This window comes from Notamacropus eugenii, chromosome 3, assembly GCF_028372415.1.
Source record: "Notamacropus eugenii isolate mMacEug1 chromosome 3, mMacEug1.pri_v2, whole genome shotgun sequence".
In the NCBI taxonomy this organism is placed as follows: Eukaryota; Metazoa; Chordata; class Mammalia; order Diprotodontia; family Macropodidae; genus Notamacropus; species Notamacropus eugenii.
This window is the reverse complement of record NC_092874.1, coordinates 456,713,541-456,739,614: the sequence shown is the minus strand read 5'-3', so window position 1 is coordinate 456,739,614 and position 26,074 is coordinate 456,713,541. Positions and strand designations below refer to the sequence as shown.

The 26,074-nt window shown below is 38.3% G+C and overlaps 1 long non-coding RNA gene across 2 annotated transcripts in view; it reads left to right on the top strand.

Annotated features, from left to right (window-relative positions):
- The window catches only part of LOC140497599 (uncharacterized), a 293,457-nt gene that overhangs the window by 121,544 nt on the left and 145,839 nt on the right, over positions 1-26,074 (top strand). The window lies entirely within an intron of this gene.

Genomic DNA, 26,074 nt, shown 5'->3' with positions numbered 1-26,074 from the left:
GCAAGGGAAGGCTTCATATGAGTGAGGTCCCCCTCCCCCTCAACATAAGTTTGGGCGCATGTTTGGGTGATGTTGATTGTTCATGGAAATGGCATGAGTTTCTATTCGTGATTTCACATAATTCTAAAGAGTATAATTAAGGAGAGAAACATAAGGGAGACCATCACAAGGAAGCAACGGAAATAGGTATATTCAGGAACCTGATGTCATCTGATGACAACAAATGGATATTGAAACTGGCTATTTCCTAGAAGCTGAAGAAAAGCTAGAGATGTGTTAGGTTACGTAGTTTTTATTTTCCGACCATAGGATGCACTCAATTTCATCTCCAGGGATTTTATCTTTCTTGGAAATCAACTCAAGGAGTAGCTCCTTACCCACAGCAGTCATTATAGAAGTAGGAGTGTTCTGGTAAATGTTTAACAACTGGCTTTGTAGGGAAAAATGTACACCCAACATACTTTTAAGTTTAATCTGAATTATTCACATTTTATTAACTTCATCAGTTTCTTAAGTCTTGACAATCATAAATCATACCCTGATTTGTGGTGTTTGTGATTTCTGAGGTGTGAATACTCACGCTGAAAATTTACTAATCGTCTCTTGTGAGTTGGTTTGAACTGGCTTCAGCGCATAACTGTGTGCAGAGGACAGGGGGTAATATAGAGGAACCATGGCTTTACAAAAGGCATAGAGAATCAACAAAAGCACAACATAGATTCTGAATGTTTGAAATAGAGATAGCCTAGTCCAAGTTTCTCATTTCCTAGATGAGGAATCTGAGGTTCCATCAGGTGATATGACTTGTGAAGCTGGGAAAGGAATCCAGGAGGTCCTGTCTTCTCTGATTCTGTAACATCAAAGTGAGTCTATGATAGGGCAGGATGGGATGACAGAATTCATATAGTTTAGGTTCTTTGCCTTATAACAAAGTTATTTAATCCAAGGATAAAGCTTGTGGAATCCAGAAGAAAAGGGGCAATGATAATCTGTGGTAAACTGTTTCTTTCGAGAATCACCAGTCTGTTCAAAACTGAAGTTTCCTATTTGTACCTGCAGTATAGATATTCATTGTTTATTATTTCTAAAGTGAAAACCATAGGGGCGGGTAGGTGGTACTGTGGATAGAGGACTGGCCCTGGAGTCAGGAAGACCTCAGTTCAAATCTAGCTTCAGACACTGATGAACTGTGTGACCCTGAGCAAGGCAACCCTGATTGCCTGGAAAAATTAAAGTGAAAACCATTGTTTTAGCTACCAGGCCTGAAGGGTGGAGGAGGGAAGGAAGAGGAGAAGTACCAGTTGACATTGGTTGTCAAATCTGAAGGGTTGGAGAAGTTCCCAAATATGGTAACGGGCAGTGGAAAAGCCTTCAGCTAATATTTTTCTCCAGACAAGAACTTTGTGTCTTCTCAATGATTTGTTCAAGCAACATGTTGACAGCCTGACATTTGATCTGATACAGAAGAGATGAATTCATTCTTTAGAGAAAAAGTTTTATTAATGCCTTTGTGTTTTTTCATTGAATAAGCATTTGTTTTCTCTTCCACATCACACCATACCACCCCCCCCTCAACTGGGGGGAAAATCAAACAAAAGCAAAAACCTTGTAATAAATACATACAGTCAAATAGAACAAATTCACCCATTAGACGTGTCCAAAAATGTGCATCTCATTTGTCATATTAGTCCAACACCCCTCTGTCATAAGGTGGAAAGCATTCTTCATCATTCATCTTCTGGAACCATGGTTGGCCATTGTGTTGAAAAGGATATGTAAATGACTTAAAAAATTGTTACATGATTTTTGAATTTTTATCACTCTCCCATTTGTCTTCCTGCATTAGAATTTAAGCTTTTGGAGAGTAAGGACCATCTTGTTTTTGTTTCCCTAGAACTTAGAATAGTACTTGGTTCATAATAAGCATTAATAAATCTATCTACCTATCTATCTGTCTATCTATCTATCTATCTATCTATCTATCTATCTATCTATCTATCTATCTACCTACCTACCTACCTATCTATTTATTCATCATCTATCACCCAGGGAACACTCTGTCCTAACAAACAACTAAGTTAAACAGTCAAATGATTATTTCTGATAGCGTATGTAATATCCCAGACCAGGAATGAGTGGAGGTAATTGTATTTTTTCCCAAACCAAGGTGGATCATTGTGATGCCATGTGACTGGCTGCCTGTTAATGTATTTTTCATTTTGGTACTGTAGTCACTGTGTGTAGCATTCTCCTGATATCTCCTTTCTTTACTCTGCATGTGTTCATACAAGTCTTCTCCTGTTTCTTTGGAAGATGAATTTATTCTAAACTATGTTTTCCCAATAGTGTAAGGACCAGGAGCAATAAAACCCTCTTTGGATCATGGATCGCAGACTTAGAGCTAGAAGGGACCCACGAAGTCTATAATTCCAAAATGAAGGAAATTTGGAGCTAATACTGGTGCCCTTCCCCCTTTTTTTATATCCCCAGAGATTGGCTAAATGCTTGGTACAAAGCAAGTGCTTAATAAATGCTTGTTGATCTGCTGTGACTTAACTTGATGTAATAGCACATCTGTAGCTCCTATTTTGCCGGAAGCCCTTTGTATTTCTTGTATTTTCTTCTCTTCTGCATTATATTTACTACCTAGCACATACCCTATTATTGCTGATCAACCAAAAACTCCCTGAGAGCAGCAGACATTTCTTAATTATCTGTTGTGTCTTTCTTTACATTTGGTTAGATACTTAGATGATAGTCTTCCAATTAGTGTTTTAAATTTGTGTTTTAAAATTGCAGTTAGAGACAATGAAAACCTAAAGAGACACATGGGGGAGATTCTTCCATGTTGTTTAGGTGGGGTGAAGAAAGAAAGACATTGTTCTAGCTGTACAGATGTCAGCTTGACCAGCCTGATTCCCATTGGCTCCTGGGATAGCTTCAGAGAAATAAAAAAACTCCTCCTAAAGGGTAATGAGATCATATTTGTGAAGCACCGAGTTGATATTTAATTGTTTCCCTAACAATTAAGGTACTGGTCTTCAAAGTGAGGGTCTTAATCTGACTCCACGGAGGCAAGTGGGGAATTAATCAATTGTAGGGTGGGAAGATGGAGTATCCCACTTCTCTTGTGAGAGCCATTTGTGGGAATTATCTCCAACACAACGACCCTCATCCTCCAGCACTATCTCACATTGGCCTTCTCTCTGCTATGCAAGATCCTGACCTGCCTACTTGCAGTCCCTAGCCTCACTGGCCTCAAAGTCTTTGCCCTGACTGTCCCCCCTGCCTATAGTGTTCTGCTCCCTCAGCCCTGCCACTCTGTTTTCCTGACTTCTAATAAGACTTGGTTCAGGTGTCACATTCTGCAGGACACATTTCCCAGAATTCCTGATCACCAGATACTAGAGCCTTTCCTTCTCAGGTCATCTTCCACATTAGACTAGGTGTCACAGGATCAGAGTTCTAGTGCTGGTATCTCTAGACTCTAGCTATGTGATATGAAGCAATTCATTTTTCATCTCTGGGTCTCCTTTTTCTCATCTATGAAATAAGATAATTTTGAAGTTCCTTTCCATATCTATCATGTTATAATTCTTGACTTTGAAATTGGAGAAACCCAAGCTCTGCCAGTTACTACCTGTGTGACCCTGGGTAAGTACACTCATCTGTAATGAGGGGCTATGTGGCACTGTGAATAGAGTGCTGGACTTGGGGTTAGGAAGACCTGAGATCTAACCTCAAACACTTACTAGCTTGTGTGAGCCTGTGTGTGCTTCAGTTTTCTCATCTGTAAAATGGGAATAATGATACTACCTACCTCGCAGAATCATTGTGAGAATGAAATGAAATATTTGTAAAGTTCTTCACAAACCTGAAACTACTGTATTATCTTCTAAGGTCCCTTGGAAGTCATAAGTCTAGAACCCAACCCCATGATCCTGTCCCTGGGGAGAAAATCAGCCTCTAAAAAGATTAATCATTCTAGTGAACCACACTTCTTTTTCCTGAAGTATTAGGATTTCCTTTCTTTCTAGTGCCCTTAAGGACAAGGTCAACAGCTTAGCTAATCATCCTCTATGTCATAACAGATTTCATGTTTAGAAATAACCAGCATAATAAGCCTCAAAAACCAAAATACAAAGACTTACAGTCCACTTTTCTCATGGTTTATGAAAGGATGGAAAACTTAATGTTCTCTGAGACTACTAGAAGTGGATGGGAACAAAAGAGGATCCCTCCCCCCATCCCTCACCTCCTTACTGTAGAAATAAATGTCCTTGGTTCTAGATATACACAGAAAAAAAGAAATGGAAACAGCTGAAGTCCTCAGGGAAGGTACATCGTACCAACAGGAGACAAGATAGGATGGTAGGTCTAGTGCAGGAAAAGACCTCAGTCACCCTCAGTTTTAAACCTGTCATTTTCCAGATGAGGACATCCCAAGTACATGCCCTATTGAGAAGGTAGAAATGTTAAATTCCTTGCTGGAGGAATCTAGTTGACTTCTCTTATCCAAGCCTGCTGAATCACCTATAAATGGGGAGCTGATTTTAGTTGTTATGGTAACAAACGAGAAAAAAAATTGCACCATTCTTGAAATAGATCAAAATATTAAATACAATTATGGGAGGCCTGGGGAGGATTTCACTTAACCTCATCCTCAGAGCTTCTCTTCAGCTATGGGAGAGATGTGTTTGCTGCTTCAATGCCCAACTACCCTCATCTGAGTAAAGATTTTAAAAACAGAAACACTCAGACAATGGAATTTTGTAAAATCACAATATGTCAGAGTTGAAAACACCCACATAGACTGTCTAGTCCAACTCATACATGAATAATAATCTCTCTGTATCATAACCAAAATGGTTTCCAGCTTCTACCAGGAGGCCTCTGATGAGGCCTACAGCCCATTCCATTGCATCCAGGAAGATCTGGGTTTGAGGCCTGTTTCTGACACAGCTCAGCTGTAGGATTCATTTAAATCCTCAGGGCCCTAAGAAACTCTCTAAGACTATATTCCACTTAAGGTGTCAATCTGCATTTGTAGAAGGGTTTTCGTCTTCCAGGAGTTTCCTGTTTCAATGAAATCACAGATCTGGTCCTTTTCCTTGTTTAATTATTAGAAATGTGTTCTTTAAATCAAGCCCAACTGTTTTTATGTCTGCATCTTCAACCTTTTAAAACTTCTCTTTCCTATTTTCTTTCTAAGACATATTTTATATCAAGATACATACAAAACAATGCTTTCTTGTGTTTCTTTTTTAACGAGGCATTTTGTTTTAACATCAAAATAATTTCTAGACTTGTCCCTCCATCCCCCAGTGAACTTCCTCTTTCATTGATGTGTTGTTTCGTCATGTCTGACTCTTTGTGACCCCATTTGGGTTTTTTTGATAGAGGTGCTGCAGTGGTTTGCCATTTTCTTCTCCAGCTCATTTTACAAATGAGGAAACAGAGGGAAACAGGATTAAGTAACTTGCCCAGAGTCACATGACCAGAAAGTATCTAAGGTCAGATTTGAATTTAGGAAGATAAGTCTTCTTGACTCCAGTTCTGGCACTCTATCCACTGCATCACTTTAGCTGCCCCAAACTTTCCTTTATAACAAAATCAGTTAAGCAAAAACTACCAATACAGGGAGTGGTATCTGACAGAATATGGAACTTTCCACATGTATAGCCCTCCATCTCTCCACTGACATCATTTCATATCAAATAGAATTCTATGATGACTAGAAATCCTGAGCAGAGGGTAGAGTTCTTAGACTAGCAAGACAAAGGCAAATTCAACAAGCATATCAATGTCCCATTAAGCAGGAAAAAAAGTCAAGATCCTAATTCTGAATTTTCTTTTAAATTTTCCACAAAAAGAGGGAATATAGGGAAAAAAAGGATAACATCCTAGATTTTTAGAAAGATATTTTCACTGCTTGTTTGCTAGTGCATAGAACAAGGGGTGGAGCCTAAGCTTCTGTATCCATTCTACCACATATGCAAAAAACTTATGGTTTCATCCAGAAAAGAAAGCCCATAAAACCTTTTAGGAGGATAGACTATGGTTGTGTGTTTCTTTCAGAATACTCTTTTTTATTGCCATTTTGTTCCAAAGAGGGAATTTGAAACCTTACCCTAAACAGCATGCTCACTGAAAAAAGGGAAAAATAAAGTGACTTCTGGCCATTGCTTCTCCTCTCAAAAACATACTGCTTGCTCAGAGTTTCCATGATCAACTTATGGGATTCAATTTGGAAGAGTTTTCTCTTCAAAGAGCCTTGACTCCCTGTCCCCTACCTGGTGAGGGCTTGGCTGACTTGACCGAGCATGCAATTCTTGTCTGGTTATGACTGGGAGAAGGCTCATTTTTCTTGGTTGCTTAATGGAGCTAATTTTGACCATTTAGTATGCTGGTATCTGGATTCTAAAACTGAGGATTAAATATGTGTCTCTGGGGGCTTTAATGCTATAATGCTCACCCTAGGAAACCAAGCTGCCTCATGCTGATGAAAAGATATATTTATATGTTGTGAAGTGGAAAAAAAGGCATGGGGCCCTTCTGCCCAAGGTTAGGAAGTCTTGATCAGATGTGCTGCATTTATTGGACAGATATAGGACTTTCTGTCCTGCTTCTGTCCAGTCACCCATCCCACAATTCCTTCTATCCTCTTCTCACTTCCGCCTCAAAGTAAATTCAGGTTTCAAAATTCTTAGGACCCTGTTTAATCAATCAACAAGTATTTATTGATCACCTACTGTTTGCCAGGGGCTATGCTGGGCACTGTGGATACAGAGACAAAAATGAAACAGCCTTATTCTAAAGAGATCAGTCACTCAGCAAACATTAAACATTTACTAAGTGCCAGGAGGGGGTGGGGATAGAGCAAATATAATGAATAAAAAAATTCTTAATTATAAAGAGTTTATATTCTAAATAGGGAGACAAGTCCATTTTTAAGCAAACAAAGATTATATAATATTATGTATTATAATATACATTATATGACACATATAATATAGACTATATACAATGTGATATATACATATTCATATATATATATATGCATGTGCATATACACACATGAAACAGTTAATACAAGGTATTCTGAGAGGGAAGGCACTAGCATTTGAAGGGATCAAGGAAAACTTCATGTAATAGAGGATGCTTAAGCTTCATCTCAAAGAAAGAGACAGATTCTGTGAAGAGGGTGGGAGGAGAGAGTGTATTCCAGGTATGGAAGACAGCCTGTCCAAACACGTCACCTGGAGAGAGAGTGCCATGTGTGAGGAGCAAAGAGAAAACTCATTTACTGGATCACTGAGGGGGTTGAAGTGAGCAAGGAGATGGGGAGTAATGCATAATGAGGCTGGAAAGAAAGGTTCAGTCAAAGTTATAACATCGTTATTACCCTTCACATTTCTACATTCTACATTCCAGCTAACCTGGTCTCCAAATTGTTCATTGACCATGATACTGACACCTCTTTGCCTTTGCATGTCCCTAGGTCTGGGGTGCAATCCCCTTCACTTTCGTGCTTTGAGTTCCAAGTTAATTCATTAATTCTACAAGTATTTATGAGCTCCTTACTACATACTAGACCATCTGTTAGTTCCTGGGGATATAGAGAAAAACAAAACAAAACAATTCCTGTCTTCATGAATCTTACATGCTATTGGGGAAAATAACATACATATCTGTAAATAGATACCAAATATATTCAAAGCAAATAAAAACAATTTGGAGGGACAGTAGTACTAGAAACTAAGGGGAAAATTAGAACAGCCCTCCCATAGGAGGTAATGTTTGAGCAGAGCTATGAAGGAAGCTGGGGCTTCTAAGAGGAAGAGGTGAGAAGGAATGTGATTCTGGAATGGGTGACAAACTGTATGTAGAGAATTGGGAAATGGGATGCTGGATTCAGAGAATAGGAGGTAAGCCAGTTTGAACAGAGCAAGACTCAATGTGAGGGCTGCTTCCTTCAGGAAGCCTTTTCTAATTTCCTCCACTGTTACTCATCTTTCCTTTCCAAGTAATTACATCTATACTTACCTGTGAACCTGCCTGACCAACCCATTTTGTGATGGTTGAAGGAGTTCAATCCATCCTATTAAGTCTCTCTCTTTGTGTCTCTCTATAATCAGCATATGAAAAAGCTCAGCAAATTCAGCTCACATTACCAATCAGTGGCAGTTATACATTCTGACAGCACCAGATGCCAGCTCCAAAACCAATGGCATCTGTTCACCAGTACATGAGCAGCAACACATGCGAGAACAGGTCTGCACTTTTAAATGTATCCTGAGACATATTAGAAGATGTTGGGGAATTTCAAAGCAGAACAAGCAACTGGCACTCCATGAGGCTCCAGTTAATGGGAATCTCCCATGGCTTCAGCCTACTCTTGGATATACTGCCCTCCCTGGTCTCATTTACAGGAACTGAGAGCTGGCAAAAGCTGGCATAATTCACTTAGGGATATTGCACAGTGCAGATTTTCTTTGAATGGAATAATGCAAGGAAAAGACATTGCAATCCCCATTCCCATGGAAAGTTAATTTTGAATTTAAGAAAAAAGAACAAATCTGCTTTTAAGAATTTAGGGAAGATCATTAGACTGGGGGGTTCAGTCTTGGATCTGTCAGGAGCTGGCAGTGTGTTATTACTCAAATCACTAAACATCCCAGGTAATTTCTGCATCTGTAAAATGAGGAAGATGATTTCTAAGACTTTTTCAATTAAAAACAACAACAACTCCATTTTCCTTTATTCAAGATGCAGCAATACCTCTGCATTTCCATATATTTCCAAGTTCAAGTCAAAGGTAGGATCATGTAATGGACAGAAAGGTGGTTTGGGAGGTGGGAGCATCTGCATTCAGGTCCTGCTTCTGACAACTGACTGTGTCACCTTGGGAAAGTCATGTGTCCCAGAAGACTATAAAAGACTCTAAGTTGCTGAGAAAGTATTGATCTTCATCGGGAGAATAATTTCCTCCTTAGTAGCTCCATATGTTGGTGAAACCAATGCTTTCCTTTCCTTTCCTTTCCTTTCCTTTCCTTTCCTTTCCTTTCCTTTCCTTTCCTTTCCTTTCCTTTCCTTTCCTTTCCTTTCCTTTCCTTTCCTTTCCTTTCCTTTCCTTTCCTTTCCTTTCCTTTCCTTTCCTTTCCTTTCCTTCCCTTCCCTTCCCTTCCCTTCCCTTCCCTTCCCTTCCTTTCCTCTTCCCTTTCCTCCCCTTTCCCCTTTCCTTCCTTTCTTCCTTCCTTCCTTCCTTCCTTCCTTCCTTCCTTCCTTCCTTCCTTCCTTCCTTCCTTCCTTCCTTCCTTCCTTCCTTCCTTCCTTCCTTCCTTCCTTCCTTCCTTTCCTGTTAGACCCTGACTTGGTATACTCTGAAAAAAATAGAGGAAGACGCTCATACAGTTCAATTAAATTTTGAGACTGCTGTTTCTGAGATTCAGATTTATCACTGAGTCTCCCCTATGGTGCAACTGTTCCCAGGCTCCAAGTTAGCATGACAGGCACCGATACAGACAGTGACACACTCAAAAGTACACACACATGCACCTTTACCCCACTTGCTCTTTTCCAAAAATGTTGTAAAACTAACAGAGCGTATAGACCTAGAGAAGGGAAATATCTCCATATTTATTCCAGGCTGTGGTTACTCCATTACCCTGCTGCACACCAGGGTTCTGTCAGGTTCTGTCCCCATTTGCTTCAAGCAGGTAATCACTCTGCAACAACAGGTTTAGTGGGGCTAGCTTCCTACCCGAGTAAGTGATAGCATTTGCTTCTCCTTCTTCTAAGTAACATGACTGAATGCATCCTCAGTGTTTATGGGAAACAACAGCATATGCCTTCAGTGTAATGTGCTCACCTTCTCTCTTTCCACCTCTGTGAATAGCTGTGTCACCTCCCCTATAGTACTGACAAAGTTATATAGTTAATTAACTTCCCATTGTTGTCCTAAGGGTTGGGCATGGTGGTGCACATCTACGGTCCTTGCTACTGGAAAGTCTGAGGCTGACAGATCACTTGAACTTGGGAGTTCTGAACTGCATGACTCAAGATGCCATGGTGATTGAACCATGTTTGGTACCAATATCATGAGCCTCCAGGATTGGAGAGTGGGGAACCAGGTTACCTAAAAAAGGGTGAATTAACCTAGATCAGGAAAAAAGCAGATTGAAGCGTCCATGCTTGGGTCCATAAGTGGCTGCTACATTTGGAGACCCAGTCTAAATACACACACACACACACATACACATGTACACATACATATAAACACATATACACACATATGCATGCATGTACCCCCTATATATACATATATAGTTATGTATATATGTATATATATATATATGTGTATTACTGTCTTAGCCAAAGTCACATAAGAAAGCCATACTGAAAATATTTTTCTAACATTTTCATGTTTTTGCGGGAGTGGGGTATACATACACATAACCACACCATACGCATTTGCTGAACACCTACCACATGTATGTAGCTATTTTAGGCTGTAACAGGCATACAAAAGAAATATGATCCAATTGGCAAGACAAAGCTGGCATGCAGGGAAGAATCAAATGACAGTGGCAGGAAGCAGCCTGTGATTAAGAACCACAGGTGGTATAGACAGCAAACACCCCAGAATATCTACCGTTGCACCCATATATTCAAACTTAGTAATAGCAGCATTTGTTAGAGGACAATAGACGTTAGTATGAAAAACAAAGCTTGCCCATCACGGACTCTGTCAGCCTGGGATGGATTTCCTTCGATGTCTGCACACAGCAGAGGAGAGTTTGCCATTGTTAGGAGGTGTTAGAAAGGTATTATTTTTTCTTTTCCCAGTGATGTTGGTCATGAAATTAGATGGATTTTATGACCTTTCCAGTTCCCTTTATAATTTTAATGATAAAAAGGCGACAACGGGATGTGATTTGGCTTGAAATTGCTGCTTAGCCTGTGCAGCATGTATTTCATCACATGATCCCACTCTCCCCATTGACCAAGTGAAGATGGCTGGTCTGTCAGGAGGGAGAATATTGAAAAGGTCTGCACAAGGCTATCCATTACCACAGGCTTCTAAACATAATAGACATTTTAATGCACATGCCCCATTCCAGATGTGTCTAGATATGGATTCCCTGGACAGTTGCCTGAATCTTCCCTCATCTTTGCATGAGTTACATTCAGGGGTGAAGGTAGCGGGTGTTTGGTACTGGGTAGGGAATAGGATCGAGAGTGGACAATGCTGGCCCTAATTCCATGATGTTGTGAGATTTTGACTCATGGTCTTTGTTAGGGTTAGATAAAGGGGAAAATTATTGCTTTTAAAATGCCAGTTATTGACTACTGTTCAATATTGATTCTATCTTGAATTTATCTATATTACCTCCAATTTAGTATCTTTTTGGCTGGTCATAAAACAGTTTTCTCTCAGATACTTCCTGAACAGGCCTCTTCTGATTCTCCCAGTGGTTTGCGGCTCTCCTTCTGCAGCATCTGTTTTATGCTCACTTATCCGTACACATGTTCCCTCCTCCCCCTGAAAGCTAGTGCTTTGCAAAGTGTTCAGCATATAGTAGGTACTTCATAAATGCTTTTTGACTTGACTTGAATATAGGGATGGTTTTCACTTTTTTATGCCCCAGTGCCAAGCATGAAACAGGCAGTTCAGGAAGGTTTATTGAATCAGACATAAATGTGCACTGTTCTGGTGGAATCTGTGACTCTGGAAAGCAATTTGAAACTATGCCCAGAAAGTTCCCCAAACTTATGCACTCTTTGACCAGCTATACCACTACTAGGCTTATACTCTAAAGAAATTGGGGAAGGATCATGTGTACAAAACTATTTGTAGCAGCTCTTTCCATGAGAGCCCCAAATTGGATTCCAAAGAGTTATTCTATTGAGACATGTGTCCCATATTAGTATGAAAAACAAGTCAAATCAAACAAAACAAAAGAAATTGTAATATATGAGTGTAATGTGATGGAAGAAATGATAAAATGGACAATTTAGGCAGAAACTGATAATACCTTTAAGAAGTAATGCAGAACAAAATAAGTAGAACCAGGAAGCCAATGAATGCATGTAACAATATCAGAGAGAAAAATGATTTTGAAAGACTTTAGATTCCAATTAACAAAACGATAAATTATGAGCCTGAAAGAATGAAAATGGAACACATTGTTCACCTCCTGCCAGGGAGGCCATGAGGCTAAAGTGCTGGAGCATTTTCTGATATGGTTCAGTCAGTAAGTCAATAAACATGTATTAAGTGCATACCATGTGCTAGGCACTGTGCTAAGTCCTGGGGATACAGATACACCCTCCCCAAAAAAGACCATTTCCGCACTGAAGAAGCTAATCTAATGGGGGAAGACAATACATCAAAGGAACTTGAAAAGCAAGAGGTGGGAGGTAGGGCATGGTGAACAAGGCAGAGAAGTCACAGAAGAGTATGGCCAGGTGAGAAATAAGACATTTGAGTTGAACTTTCTCCTTATATGGAGGTTTTGGACTTCATGAGTCCACCCTCCAATTAGAAGGGCAAAGAGTAGTGATGTAGTAGAGTCCTAAAGTTGATGAGATATTGTAAGCTGATGAACTTTTGCCCAATAATGAGCTTCCTGAGTCATGGTGGAGAAGTCAGAGCAGTCTCAAAGTAGTCCAGCTAGGTGAGAAATGAGGTTAATGTGGATTTTTGTTTTTCTGGGCTGAACCATATAGATATGTATTAAAGGATTTATTTTTCAGGTTTTGTGTTAATTTGTTCAATGATGAGGTAATGGGGAGGAACTAATAATATATTCTTCTTACTCAAAAAGAAAAATAAACTATTTTTTTTAAAAAGAATTAAATTCACAAGAAAGATCATACACCCTGTATGACTTAGCAGGTAAGTCCTAAGGGAGTTGTCTGAGTTACAAAGATGCTATAGAACTTATAAAAATGTCCCAGGATTTTGAACCTACATCTTTCCGATCCCACGCTCAATACTGAATCCAATACATCATAGCACTTCCACTTTTCCCCCTATAAATGCAGTTAAAAATAAAGAGCTGAACTCTAGTTGCTTCCCATTTTGTGAGAAATGAGTAATGAAAGTTAACCAACAGATATTTATTGAATGCTTCCTATACGCTACGCATTGTGGTAGCAACTGGAAAATACTAAGAGAAACCCCAAACTGTACCAGGTTTCGTGGAACTTACATTCTGTTGGGGGAGTGAGGGGATTAGGTACACAGAGAAGTTAGTATCAAATATTAACAAAATAAGAACTGAAGAAAGATTTGAACTCCAGTCCTCTTACTTCAAAGTTGCCACATCAAACAGTTTTGCCCAATGTTATGGTTCAGTGGTTGCTATGTTCAATCACAATCATTCGTCCTGGAAAAAATGCTATCATAGACATGCTAAAGACATCTATGAAACAGATAAGCCATTGAATGTCATTTAACAATTGATTTTGGGGGATGCTGAATTGGATCGGTAGAGTTTATTGTTAAATATTCTGTGTGAATATTCCTCAGAAATTAGTAAAAACAAAAAAAAATCAGCACTTAATTTGTTGTTGTTTTGATTATCTATAGTTGAAATGATGGAAAAATGCTAAAAATGCAGATTAAATTGAAAAGTGTATTACACATTTGCCAGAAAAGCCCTGTGGGCCCTGTGGGCACTTAGTGATGTGTTTTAGGGACTTCATGAGTACGAAGTGTGCGGCATTGCATAAAAGACACTGAACCACAAGTCAGTTCTACCCAACTCTGACACTAACTGACTATATGACCTCTGCTAAATCAGCCTCTCTGACCCTGATTTTCATTTCTGAGAAAGAAAAATAAAAGTAGAAGACTGAACAGGATAATCTCTCTAGTCCCAATCAACATTAAAATGATCCGGTTGTAAGGGTTGAGGGATGGGATTGGGAGGGAGAAGCCATGCTCATCAATTTGAAACATGGAGACAACAAAGCTGCTGCTGCCCCATTTCAGCTAAGTTTGCAGCCCCATTTCCAGCCCAAATAGCTTTGTTTCCTTCCATTACAGATGCACATCTGGAGATCTAAGTTCATGAGTGGCACTCCTCCCTCTGAACAGGAGTGCACAGCCCCAGCTCCAACAGCAATCTTGGCTGCTAATCAGGGCTCACCAGTTTTCTGCCCCTTGTTTTTCACTGAATTATTTATCTTAGGCATCTGTGTTATGCTTTTTTTCCCTTACAGAATGCCACAGTAGAAAGAAATGTTAGGGTTCCTTCCCCTTTGGTTCATGCACAATAAAGCTCCCTGTGGTTATCAGGTGTGGTTCATTTCAGCCTTGATTCATGAACTTGGAACAATCCCTGACTTGCGTATCTCTCTTTCGTGGCCTCTAGCATCCTGCCAGCAGAGTGATGATAAAGGCAACAGGGCCATTTCCACATAATATACAAGGCCAGAAAACAAAGGGAATACCAGTTCTGCCTGTCCCCTCCTTCACATTTGAGCACCATCCTTCACACTGGAAAAAGAAAGGACTTGCATTTGCTTTGGCTGGAGATGCACACTTCTCACACAATTGCACCATGAAGCATACCGCACGTTGGCTGAGTGATCCATATTCCACACTTTACCTGACTCTTCTTGGAAAAAAACCCATTGAATTTTGAATTAGAGGACCTTAGTTCACATCATTACCTCACCTTCTACTAGGTATGTGGGTTCCCAATCAAGCTTTAGTGCCTACTACCTCTGTGACCTAAGGCAAATCATTTAACCTCTCTGAGCCTCAGTTTCCTCCATTGTGAAATGAGGTTAGGTTATAAGGATGAATCTTTTGAAAGTCTTTCAGATCTAAAATCCTATGAAAGCTTTGCTCAACCTGAGATTCCATTTCTTTATAACTCCTTGAGAGAGAAATCTGAAGTGCTGGAAACACTTCATTTTCTATTTGGTCAAATTGTGAGGGGTTGGGACTAGAAGGGTATTTCAGATTCATTTCAGCAACTTCTTGCCTGTATAACATTTACAAAACTGCCGAGGTTTTTGACCACTTCAGGATCACTGGATGGTTTCATGGGGATGGATGGGGTGAGAAGTAATGGAGGGGTTAATGTGCAAAGACAAAAATAGTGGTAAAACTAAGTTGAAAGAGAAGATTGATCTCCTTTTCCACCCTTTTCCTTAATATAAAAGTTGTGTTTTGCTGTTCCTCACATATAAATATTTCATTACCTGCTTTCATGCCTTTGTACTAACTAATTCCCATCACTGGAATTCTCTCCCTCCTTAGCTCTGCCTCTTGGAATCCTTGGCTTTCTTTTTTTTATATTAATTTAAATTGTTTTCAGTGTTCTACAATCACTACTATATAACTTAGATTATTTTTCCCCTCCCCCCACCTTCCCCCTCCCTCCCTGAGGTGGCACACAATTTTATATAGATTCCTTACATATATTCCTATTAAATACATTTTCACTATAGGCATGTTGTGTAGAAGAATTAAAATAAATGGGAGAAATCATATAACAAACCAAAATGTAATACAAAAGAAAATGATCTGCTACATTCTGCAATTGAATTCCAAAGTTCTTTCTCTGCGTATGGAAGGCATTTCACCTTAAAAGACCATTGGGAATATTTTTAAGTCCTTGTATCGCAATAAAGTTCCAAGTCTACCAGAAAAAACTCTCTCACACTGTAGTCATTGCTATGCACAAAGTTTTCCTGGTTCTGCTCCTTTCACTCAGCATCAGATCATATAAGTCTTTCCAGGCCTCTCTGAAGTCTTCCTGTTCATCATTTCTTATAGCACAATAGTATTCCATTACATTCATATACCACAATTTATTCAGCCATTCCCCAATTGATGGACGTCCCCTTGATTTCCAGTTTTTGGCCACCACAACATGGGCTGCTATAAATATTTTTGTACGTGTGAGACCTTTTCCCATTTTGATGATCTCTTGGGGATACAGTCCTAGAAGTGGTATTGCTGGGTCAAAGGGTAAGCACATTTTTGTAGCCCTTTGGGCATAGTTCCAAATTGCTCTCCTGAATGGTTGGATCAGCTCACAGCTCCAACAATGAATTAGTGTTCCAACTGTCCCACATCTTCTCCAACATTTATCATCTAACTGTTCTGTCATGTTAGCCAATCTGATAAGTGTGATATGGTATCTCAGAGTAGTTTTCATTTGCATCTCTCTAATCAATAGTGATTTAGAGCATTTTTTCATATGATTATAGATAAAGATATTTCTTCCTCTGAAAACTGCCTGTTCATATTCATTGACTACTTATCAATTGAGGAATGATTTATATTCTTGTACATTTGACTCAGTTCTCTATATATTTTAGAAATGAGGCCTTTATCACAGACACTAGTTGCAAAAATTCTTTCCCAGTTTTCTGTTTCCCTCCTAATCTTAGTTGAATCCTTGGCTTTCTTCTAAACTCAGCTAAAGTGCCACTTTCTGTAGGAAGTCTCTTTTTGATGCCTATCTCTCCTCCTATGCCTACCCTAGCTCCTGGTGTTTATTTTTCAAGGTAATCTTGAATGTATTTCATATATACTTGTATATGCACATGTACAGTATAAACTTCTTGTGGGCAAGGATTCATGATTTTCCCCTCTTTGTATCCACAGCATTTAGCACAATGCCTGCTAAATAATACATAGTTAAAATATACTCGTTGATTGGGCAATTGATTGAAATTTCTCCTGAATTCAAGGAAATGGATTAAAAACTATCTTATGAACAATTCAGCTTAAATATAAAGAAGGATTTCAAGAGAGTGACACTAGTCAATTGGAAATTTATACACAGTATTGATTGGTCAGTCAACAAATATTAATTAAGTGCTTACTATATACAGACACTATTCTAAGTTCCAGAAAATCACAGAATCAGATCTTCTTGTTCTTTAAAAATATTTTATCAATTAGAAAACAACACAGCCATCTCTGGATATCTTCCTTCCCCATCCTCACCCTTCAGTATTGAATCTTCCCTTGTTATAATGAAAAAGAATTAAAGAAAAGAGTAGATACAATGGCTACATTTAAGAGTATATGAGACATTACCCACCCTTCATCCCTAACCTGGCTACTTAGAGGAGAAAGCTGTTTCCTTCCCTGTTCTCTAGGTGCAGTATTGGTCGTTACAGTTGCTCAGGGTCTGACTTCTGCTTAATATTGTTTCATTTGCATCAATACTGTCATTGTGTCTAATATACATTTTGTCTTGCTTCTTTCATGCAGTATCAATTTATTGAAGTCTTACCAGATTTCACCGAATTTCCCATATTTACCATTTTTTCAAGTTAATAATATCTCATCATATTTTTCCTTGCCTTTTAAAAAGAGAAATGACTATGGGATATAAGCTATGCCTGATGCAAGGAGATAGTCTAACTTTTCCACCAAGTCTACTCACTTCCTCTTATTATTATTTTTAAAAAAGTGCATTTGACAAATGGAGGCAGTAAAATTAAGATTTACATGCAGAAAATTTTCCTCAATAGTGCCCCCTCCCACACCTTTGGTTAAATTCTTTCTTATAGTAATAAATTCAGTTCTCTTTTTCTTTCCCATACCCACCCACTGTTCGTACCCCAGTGAGTCTTCTGACAGTGAAGAGCTGATGTTACTTTATAACCTCAGCGTTCCTTTCCTACCCTTCATTTCTTCTACATTCTCAGGTGATGGAGGGGAGGTGGTGGATATTGACAGCAACTCACTTCCCCAGGGGTTAGGAGCAATCAGATTCCATTTACTGCCAAAGTCACAGGCAGCAGGCCACGGTTGGCCAGCCGGCCAAGGAAACTGGACAACCACAAAGTCTGGGGGCTCACAGAAATGCATTCCCCCAATCCTCCCTCCTCCATGCATACATACCATGCATATGGCTTCCATGCAACAGGAAAGGGAGGTGCTTGTCCAAGCCCAAATAGCAAAATTAGCAAAATTTGTCTTGGATGTCTCCTTACCAACACCTTTAAAAAAATTTCTGAACTTAATCTCTATTATCCTTGGCTTGCTTTTCTTTTAAAATATATAATAAATTCAACATATAACTTTTAAAGTTGTCCTTTTCTCTGATTCTGGCCTTCCTTCTGTTCTCTTTTGAACATTTTAAAAAAGATGTTTCTATAACCATTATGTCCTTGTTTTTCCTTCCTTCCTTCCTTCCTTCCTTCCTTCCTTCCTTCCTTCCTTCCTTCCTTCCTTCCTTCCTTCCTTCCTTCCTTCCTTCCTTCCTTATTTCCTCATCTTTCCCTTCATTTCTATTGGAAAATAGAAAATCTAAGCACTTATAACAAATATATATATATATATAGTCCAGCAAAACAATTTCCCATGTTGGCCATTTCTGAAATGCGCGTCTAAATTTTCAATTTGAATCCATCACCTGTCAGGAGTTGTATAGAATGTTTCACCATTGATCATTTGGAATTGTGATTGAGCTTTACACTGAGCAATTATCTAAATCCTTCAAAGTTGTTTGCCTTTACAATGTAAGTGTTATTATCTAATCACTTTCCTGTTCTCTTCATTTTGCATCAGTTCATATAAGTCTTCCCAAGTTTCTCTTTTTTCATAATTTACATATTTTTCATAATTTTTATGTTGCAATTATATTCCAGTATATTTGTATACTATACTTTGTTTATTTATTTATATTTCCCAATTGATTGATACCCTCTTACTTTCTAATTCTTTGCCTCTTTTGAGGGGCATAGTCCTAGTAATGGTTTCATTACTAGGGTATTCACAAAAGGAATGCAAAATTTACTTCCTTTGGGTCCGGCTCACCAACACCTTTTCCTATAGGTTAGATCTTTCTCCACCTCTTCTTATGCATAACTCTCAAATTTTGCTTTTCTATGTCTCCTCAATTCTATGCCTTAATATCACTAATAATAGCAGTAATTATAATTAATATAGAATTTGACTGTTTAGAAAGTCCTTTGTTTATACCTACCCTCTGAAATAGACGAAGCAGAGGTTTTATGGATCAACCAATCGATCAAGATTTTTGGGATGATAAGAAGATTTTTGTTCAGGGATGAGTTGGACAATGTTCATTGAGACCATTCAGGATTCTGTGATTAGGTGAGCCAGCTTTTATTTCCAAATCGTGATGAGTTATGGGAATAGGACCTAGCAGAAGGTCTTTACTACTAGTAATATTAGACCATAATAGGCTACAAAGGGAATGCCTTTTGGTCAATTAAAAAAGTCAGAATAACAAGCCAAAGGGCTAGGGAGATAATTGCAATTTATGGCTAATTTCAATTTAATTCAATTCCACCCATTTTTAAAGTATCTGCTATATAGTCAACCCTGTTCCAGCTACTTTGGGGAATGCATAAATATGCAGACAGCTGGTGTATAGTATGAGCATTAGGTTGAGAATCAATGGACTTGAATTCAAATCTTGACTATACCAATTACTGGCCTTGTGACTTTGGGCATTTTCCCTCATTGCTCTGAGTTTCAGTTGTTTCATCTACACTCTGGTGTTGGTGCTCCCCCTACTGATGAAGATGGCATGAATAAGGAAAATGATGGGCTTACACAAACACATAACCAAAGAAAAAGGAAGATGAGAAGCAAGCACTTAACCAGGAATTTCTCAGGGAAGGCTATAGATATAATTAGATGGAGACTAGAGATTGCATTTGGAGGCAATTAGGTTGTTGGCAATTAAGTCTGTTAATTACTAATTTTTTAAAAAAAATACACTAGAGAGACAAGGAGATAAGGAGAAGAACACTTTTAAGAACTTTGGGTAGAAGTTGGTGTTGATGATTTTTAAGAGTCTTTCTAACTCTACATTTCTAAGCATTTCTGGTTGCATAGTACCCAATTCTCACAAAGACTAAGTTCAGTCTTGATTGTTGTGCATAAAATTTCATGAAATCTTTGACTCCTTACGTTCATAGTTTTTATGTCAGGAAATTTCAGAACATTAGTTTATATGTAGGATTTCACAAATATTGGTAAAAGGGATGCCCTGATAACATATAAGCATTCAGGATTATATTGCATACTCAGATATAGGACAGTCTTTGCTATATCTTACAAAGTAAAGAATATGCATAGGCCGTATAGAAGCCTGAAATAAATATAGAAGGTTGATAAATAACATGCAATACCCCATGCAAAACCAAAACAACTCTCTTCTCCTGAGAGTTCTTTATTTCCCCAAGATTCTAAAGTGATTGATATTAAATGTATCATGTTGTAGTTTGGTATCCTCTCAGAAGGACCTGAACTTATTTTGTTGCATAAGTAACTGTATTTCAGATAAGAACCAAACCCAGCTCACTTCAATGAGCATTTCATAGTCAGTCAATAAACATTTATTAAGCACCTGGTATATACCAGGCATTGTGATAAGGACTAAGAATACAAAAAGAAAGGATGTCCCCTGCCGTTGAGGAGGGGACATCTCCTCCTGAAGGGCAATACTGTGTTTCCTAATATATTAAAAAAAGGACAGAATCAAGAAGAATAAATAAAATCTCACCCTTGACACTTACTACCTCTGCAACCCTAGGTAAGTCACTTATTGTGTATGGACATTTAGTTTCTTCATCTTTAAAATGAAGGAGTTGATTTCATTAGGGACTACGAGGTGACAGAATGGATAGAGTGCTGGGCCTGGAATCAGGAAGATCTGAATTCAAATCCAACCTCAGATGCTTATAAGCTGTATGACCCTGGGCAAGTCACAATCCTCTTTGCCTCAGTTTTCTCATCTGTAAAATGAATTGTATAAGGAAATGGCAAACCCCTTTGGTATCTGCCAATAAAACCTCACATTGGGTCATGAAGAGTTGGACATGGCTAAAAAGACTGAACAAAAGTTGCTTCTATTTCTAAAATGTTAATGAAAAATATATACAGAGTAATTTGAGGGAAGAGATTATTAATAATTTGAAGAGAGAAGATTAGGAGAGGAATAATATGAGATGACATTTGATCTGAGCCTTAAAGAGAGCTAGGATTTCTAATAGGTGAAGCAAGAAGAGAGAACATTCTGAGAATGAGGGACAATCTGTGTAAAGGTAAAGTTGAATGATTAAGTGTCAAATACAAGGAACAGTTTGGGTAGAGTGAAGACTGTATGAACAAGCAACTGTAATAAAGTAGCAACAATAGTAGAGCAGTTTTCAATTATAAATAAGTTTAGAATGCAAAACCTGACTGTTAGCAATAAAGAACTGGTATTTTTGTGGCATTTTTATGGTTTGCTTTGCTTGTTATGACCTTATGAGGTAGAATATAAGCAACTGGAGAACAGGGATTGTTTTATGTTTTTTTCCTTTGTATCCCTAGCACTGAACAAAGTGGTTGGTGCATAGTCAATGCTTAATAAATGTTTGTTGATTGACTGTTTAATGCAGGTGCTATTATTATGCCCATATTATAGATGAAGATATTAAGGCTCAGGGAGGTCAGTTGATTTACCCATAATTACAAAGTCAATCAATATCAGAAGAAAGATTTGGACTCAGGTCTCCATTAAGCCCAGGTCCAGCTCTCTCTCCAATATATCATTTGGTCTGAATTGTCAGACTGTTTAACAACCTTTCCCCATCCTCCCAGTTGAGTTTACCTAGTTGAAGGTGAACGAGCATTCTCTACTAGAATCTCTAAATAGACATAGGAAAGTATCTAAATGGCATACTCACATTCAAGAAGAATATACCTACTATGTGTGAGGCACTGTGACAACTACTTAGTGAATGTTATTTCACTTGATCCTTATAATACCCTTGGAAGAAGGCGGTATTAGAGAGCTGACTTTATTCAGCAAAACCTAAGTTCCGGTCTTGCCTCTGATATATCCTGACTTCTGATACATTTTTGTGGCTAGGAAATCACTTACCCTCTTAATGTCTCTTCTAGTCTCTTTAAGATTATAAATAAATTTGTGTTACAAGGAGACCTCCTCCTAGCGAAATCATATGTAGAACCAATGTAACCCCAAAGTTTGTCTCAAATTAAGTAATTTTAGATGTGGAAAAAATCAAAGACATCATTCTGGTCCAATTGCTTCATTTTGCATAAAAAGAAACCGAGAACCAGAGAGTTTAAGGGACCTCCTCAAAGTCATGTGGAAAACCCAAAACTAGAACCCTAATTTAGGATTCTCTGTTATATCTTAATGTAGATTTTCAATAAACACTTGGTGACTGGCTGATTATATAGGTAAAGAAAGCCTTGGAGAGATTGAGGTTCAGTGTTTAATAGAGACAAAACACTTCTCCCTTTCCCTTCTTTGGACCATTGTTGTCGTGGTCAGACTTTTTTGGATAGCAAGAGTCAATGGAAAACGCTAGATTTCTAGCATTCCACTGACTATTTTATTACCTTTCCTTTTGTCTCTTCTGATCGTTATAAAAATGAGTGAGGGAATTTCACTCAAAATATTTATAGCAGTATTTTTTGTCATAGCTAGAAACAAAGGAGTTGCCCATCAATTGGGGAATGGATAAACAAATTGTGGTATGTGAAAGTAATATAACAGTACTATGTTGTAAGAGATAATTCATATGATGAATATAGAGAAACATGGGAAGATCTATATGAACTGATGCAGAGTGAAGTAAGCAGAGCAACATATACAGCAACTAGAATGATGTAGATACAAAGAGTAATGACACATCAAAACCACAAGTAAATGTAATAAAATTGCAAATATCAAGTGGGACTCAAATGTAGAGATGAGACAATATCCTCAGCTTACCTCTTGGTAGAGATGTGAACATGTTTTTGGACTTTCTCAAAATATCGATCAGCAATGCTGATTTTTTTTCCTTTCTACCCTTCCTCCCACTATATGTCATATAAGATGGCTTCAGGAAGGGGGATATATAACATATGTATTCCATTTTCCATCTTCTGCTTTGTTGTTTTTGTTGTTTAGTCATCCAATAATGTCAGACTCTCTGTGAGTTCATAGACCATAGCATTCCAGGTCCTTCTATCCTCCCCTGTCATTGCAAGTTCATGTTCATTGTTTCCATGACACTATCCGTCTAATCCTCTGCCATTCCCTTTTCCTTTTGCATTCCATCTTTCCTAACATAAAGGTCTTTTCAAACAAGTTCCGTCTTTGCATTATGTGACCACAATATTTGAGCTTCAGCTTCAGTCTTTAACCTTCCAGTGGATAGGCTGAATTAGTTTAAGTATTGACTGTTTTGATCTCCTTGCCATCCAAAGGACTCTAAAAAGTCTTCTTTAGCACCACAATTCAAAAGTATCGATTATATGGCTCTCAGCTTTTGTTATAGTCCAGCTCTCACAACCTTACGTTGCTCCTGGAAAAATACAACAACATAGCTTTGACTATATGAACCTTTGTTGGCAAGGTGGTGTCTCTGCTTTTTTAGTATGCTGACCAGTTTCATCATAGCTGCCTCTCTAAGGAGGAGGCATCTTTTAATTTTTAATTTCATGGATGCAGTCACTATCTGCAGTGATTTTGGAGCCCAAGAATATAAAATCTGCCCTGCCTGGTTTCGGCTCCATGAAATAAGATGCTTCTCTTGGGATAAACCCATCACTTCTAAACTTACCACCACACTATTAACTCTAACCTTGCTTGACTTCATCTCCCTCAGCCTTCTCTCTACTCTGTTTGGAGGGCTGGAAGGCAGAATACCACACTCCTCCCAATGCTTTTCTATGTAGTGGGCTCTTAGATTCCTCTCCATTCATCTGCTTCTCTGTCTGGTTATAAATCAATGTAATCAAATGCCCTAGCATTGCATAATTCATGGCATCCTATTTCTTCCTTTCCTGCTTCCTTTGGTTGCTTTCCCCCCCTTTAGGTTGTAAACTTGCTGAGGGCAGGAGCTGCCTTTTTATTATTATTAATTGTATCCTCAGTGCTTATCCCAGTGCCTAGAACATCACAGGATCTTAAAAATCTTCATTGGATTGGACAAGGTTTATTGTACTGGAATCTATAAAGATTTAAGTAACAGAAAACATCAATCAAAAAATTATTTTTTAAAATTAAAAAGAGCAAGGGAAAATGTGTCCTGGAAACTTGTGTTCATTATACAATAATATATGTAGATTTAGTAGGGACATTTAGTTTAACCACTTCACTTGACTTATGAGAAAATGGAGGTCTCAAACGACTATGCCATGCCAAACGTTCCAAAGGTAGAAAATAGTAGAACAGCTATTCAAAATCAGGTCCTCTGACTGAAAACCCCCTGATATTTCCATGGCATTGCATTCAAAGTGTTCCTTCATTAAGTGATTGAATATAGAATATTAATAATTATAATAGCACTTATAGAATATTTAGACAATCACTTTATATGTATTACTTCAGTTGATCCTCAATATTTCTAGGAGATGGTTGCTCTTATCCCTATTTTAAAGATGAAGAAAGTGAGGTTGCTTAAGAGGCCAAGTGACTTGCTTAAGACCACATAGCCAGGAAGTGTCTGAGATGGGATTGTATTCATGCTTTCCTGACTTCAATTTAATATTCTTTATACTTAGCCACCTCACTATCTAGATGAAGGATATAAATGGATGCTGAGGTGTCTTCCAACTCTAGATCTGTGTCCCAATGACTCAACCTTTGCAAAGTTCAAATGATCTGAATTTATTTAGAATGCCTTGGTAACAAAGAGGTAGACTGATACAGTCAAGAGAGTGCTGAACTTTGGATGAGGAAGATCTGAGTTTCAATGTCACCTCTGAGTCTTTCTAGCCATGGAGACCTGTAATAAGGACTTCACCTCTGTCAAGGATTTCTCTTGGTAGTTATGGTTTTCCTTATTGTAGGGATCTCTCTTCACCCAACACAGATTGCAGTGTATCTGTAACTTATTAGAGACTTCCATATTAGAGATTGTCACTAACCTAGGGTTATGCCAGAAGAAGAATTCAAACTATGTCTGCTGTACTCTAAGCCCAGTGTTCTAACCATTAACTGCCCAGACTGCCCCTCTCATCACCAAGATTTTCTTAAGAAATTTAAATGTAGTTTATCTCTGCAGAGTTGGATAGAGACTGCCCCTGGGATTTCATTGCTGTAGGGAACTCCAACGTCAGAAAATTTCTACTGACTTAGGTCAGTATCTTCCCTGAAATGTATAACCTTAGATAATCCCATAGAGTAGTGAGAGGTTAAGTGACTTGTCACAGTCATATAGTCAGTATCTCTCAGAGGTGGAATCTGAACGTAGGACCTGAATCCTATCTTGGAGGCCAGCTCACTACCCACTGTACGGCACTGCCCCTATGGAGGAACAGGAACTCAAATGAAAAAGGAAGAAATCAGGTCTGATGGCCATTCATTCCCTATTTCTTTCCAAAGGGTTAGAACAAACAAAAAAGGTCTATTCAAATAATCACTTATGAAATTATTATTTTGGTCACTTGAAATTTGAAACTACACTTTTTCTATGTTAAAAAAACCAAACATTGCATTTGTTTTACCAGATTCATTGGATCTTTTGGCTCAGAGTAACCTAGAATCCAGGTGTAGCTATGACATCACCAGGATCTTTAGCTAGGATTTGTTAAATTCTATTGCTGGAACATTCTAAAACAGACAAAATTCATATTTTTCAAGTCATTCACGATAGTCCAATAACAGTCTAGTTTTTCCACTCAGCAATGTAACAAAGTGCTTAACATTATCCCCCAATTTCCTACTTCACTTGTTTACCAGGTACTGATTATGAGCTATGCTATTATGAAATGTAGTGGTTTCCTACCTGGCTTGATGCTGCTGCCTTGGCTGAAGGGGCAGCAGAATGAATGCAGGGGGTGCTGAACTCAACAGGCCACAGGTCTGGGCCAGAACCCTGGCTCCTACTCTGACACAGTATATATTTGAGCCTCAGGTTCCACACCTGTGAAATGGGAAAAAATATTTTTAATTGATATTTTATAAGGTCATTGTGTGGAAAATGCTTAGGGAAGAGAAATTAATTGCATTGATCTCAATGAAATTTCAATTTTCAATTGTATTTTAAAATTAATAATTTAATAGCTAATAAGCATTTATAGCTTTCCATCCTGCCTCCCCCCCAA